This window comes from Akebia trifoliata, chromosome 2 (assembly GCF_017979445.1).
Source record: "Akebia trifoliata isolate Shusen 1 chromosome 2, ASM1797944v1, whole genome shotgun sequence".
Taxonomy (NCBI): Eukaryota; Viridiplantae; Streptophyta; class Magnoliopsida; order Ranunculales; family Lardizabalaceae; genus Akebia; species Akebia trifoliata.
In genome coordinates, this window is record NC_141376.1 from 18,538,072 (window position 1) to 18,541,410 (window position 3,339).

Consider the following 3,339-nt stretch of genomic DNA (forward strand, 5'->3'; position numbering starts at 1 on the left):
GCTCGAATAACATGAATATCTTATTCTTGTTCTCTTGAAAAAAGGTGGCTTGAGTTTGAACGCACGCCCCCTTTATGGAATCTTAAGATCTTACCACTACGCCACACCCTTGGTGGGCAAGATGATGTTAGATTCAGCTTCAAGAATTTCTCGCCTTTTGATTATATTGTATTTATGTTTTTTGACATCCCTTTGCTTGTGTGTTTTAAAATGGCTTTTTGAGATAATTTTCCTTCTCCTTGACTTGTGTGTCCCTACATTAAACCAAGAAAACTATTTTTGCTATTTTTTTTTTATCTTTTTACTTTTTTGAATTTTTGTTTCTTTTTGAATTTTTATTTTTATTATTATTTTTTATTTTTTTTTTTATTTATCTTTTTTGAGTTTTTTATTTCTTTTTGAACGTTTACTTTTCTGTGCCCTTTTTGTTTTTTTTTTTCAAATACATTTATTGGATTTTTTTTTTCTTTTTGGGAATACTCACAGGGAGGATATGTTTTCGTGTATCCTGTCTTTACTCACTTTGTCTCACTTTTTTGTTATTCTTGATGAATATACCTACAATAATAGTCATTTAAAAATTAGGAAGCTCTACTAGGGATTAAATAGACTAATTTGCAAGAATTTATTATGATTGTTAATTAATAAGTGTACGTGATATTTGAAAAAAAAAAAAAACCAATTAAATAATTATTCAGAAATTTGGGGAACTCCCTTGGGGATAGCTCAATTATTTTTGAAATGTGTGTTTATAGGTTCATCAAAAATAGGGTGCAATCACTGAGGATAAGATTTTTTTTTATTTTTTTTGAAATAAATACTATTAGTTTTGACCCAAAAGGTGAAGGTGTCTTCTTTAGGGAAGAAAAATCAATTTTTTTTATATGAAAAAAGGTTTGAGGAATACCACTAGTCCTTAGTAAACAAAAAACTAGTGGAAGTTTGTTATAGTCTGTGGGCAACCCCAATCTAAAGAGTCTCCCAAACATATTGTAACACTTTCTGAGTGCGGTGTTGAAAAAAAGAAGAAAATGATGATCTTGTTAGGTTTTGAGTCTGATAGGGATGAGACCTGTTGAAGACGAATTCCCAAGCATGGAGTCGGACAGGAATTGAATCGCTATTAAAGAAATAGTCTCCTAGGCACGGGGTCTAATGAGAATTGGACCATGTAAAGAAAATGATTTCCCAGACACAGAATCCGATAGGGATTGAACCGCCGCTAAAGATGTAAATTTGCTTTGTAGTCTGAGTGTGTTTCACTATGAGGGATTGAACACTTTTAATTTTAAGCATGAATTAACTAAAATGGAGGTAGGTCAATATTCTTTTTCCAATTTTCTGTTTTTTCTATTTATTTTTCACTCTTTGAAAAATAAATTTACTTTTTTTAACAATTTATACTCATATTGAGGAGTGACATGTAGTCTAGGCTTGTGTTGAGGAGCAACATGCAATTTAAGGCTCATTTTGAGGAGCAACATGCAATTTAAACTCATGCTAAGGAGCATCATGTAGTTTAGGCTCATGTCGAGGAGCAGTCATGAAGTTTAGGCTCGTGTAGAGGAGCAACATACAGTTTAGGCTCGTGTCGAGGAGCATGCATGTAATTTAGGCTCTTGTCAAAGAGTTTTCAAGTAGTTTATATATCTTACTAAAGAGTATCATACAATTTAGGCTAGTGTTGAGGAACTGTCATACAGTTTAGGTTCGTTTCCAGGAGCAACATGTAGTTTAGGCACATGTCGAGGAGCATCATACAAATTAGGCTCGTACTGAGGAGTTGTCATGCAGTTTAGGCTCATGCCGAGGAGCAACACGTAGTTTAGGCTCATGCCGAGGACCAACCTACAGTTTAAGATAATGTTAGGGAGCTTTCAAGCAGTTTATGGCTCTTATTGTGGAGCAACATACAATTTAAGCTAATGCTGAGAAGCATTATGTAGTTTAAGCTCATGCCGAAAAGTAGTCATACAATTTAGGCTCATATCAAGAAGAAATTGATGGAGGATTCCTTTCGTAGTATTTGTGGTTTTTTTTTTAAGAATGCACTTGTAATTATGTTGCCATCATGAAGAGTATGATCCACCGGGGATAAAAAGGCTCTTCTTTTCTACAAAAATTGATTGGTTAGATCTATAGATGAAAGGGGACTCCTTAGGGATTGGATAGCGAGAAATATTTATAAAAAATAAAATAGGATTTTGAGAATATTTGAATGAAACTATTTCGATTTGAAGGCGACCTAAGGCTAAGCCATTGGTTTGTTGGCCAAAGGTTAGGTTTGCCTAGGCAAAAATTTTCCCTAGTTCGAAGGTGAAGCATGGGAGAGAACTTTTTATGACTTTAAAACTTAAAAAATCAAATTTTGAAAATGAAAACTATGATTTTTTTGCTTTGAAAACTCTATGATTCTCTTGCTCTAGAGCGAACATGGAGTCTACTCAACTTTTAAGAATGAGTGATTGCTAGATCGGAGAAGGATCCAACACCTCGGGGTGTACACCATTTTTAAACAAAACACATTTATTTTTTTTAGAACATTTTTCCAATTTTTGAATTTTTATGATTTTTAGTTTTAAAACTCTTTTTATTGCTTTTATTAATTTTTATATTTTATTATTACTCATTGTTCGGGTGTAACTTTGCATCTTTGATCGTTTCTTTTTTACTGAGGCAATTGAGTATATCTAGTCTCAATCTGAGCAGAGACCATAGTCTGATATTGATCGTTTGAGTGTCGCTTTGAATGATAGCTAGACTTTGAGACGTAATAATGTTGAGAGGTACCAGGCTAAGATTGTTGATCTTAAGATAATGTTGAGTTCTTATTGCATCATATCTGATGACTCGCGACCCCTCTGATATGGATAGAGTGATTGTTAAGTTGGTGGCTTGAGTCTATGACTAAGACCTTCGCTTAGATGCATCTTATGCTTCACGTAGCTAGATGTAATTTTCTTGTATTTCCTGCATCTTTTTTTGTTGCACACTTGAACAAGAGATGTAAAATTATGTAATGAATGGAAAAATAATTTTTTGGTATCATTAGCCTCATATATATCTACCTTTTGTTTTAAAAACCATTGTTTTGACACAAATTCTAGACTTTTCCTCATAGGTCGAAAATATAGATTTTTTTTTTTTATAGTTTTTAAAATTTTTTTCTTTTGGAATTTTAAAATAAAGTTTAAAGAAAATAAGTAGATTATTTTTTTGTTTGCAAAGTCATTCAAGTCAGGCAACGTTATGTCATGAGAATGTTAGGTCTTAACACCTTGTAGTCATTGAGGTAAAAGGGTCAAGCAATTAATGTAACCCATCCTCAGCTTCCCCTAG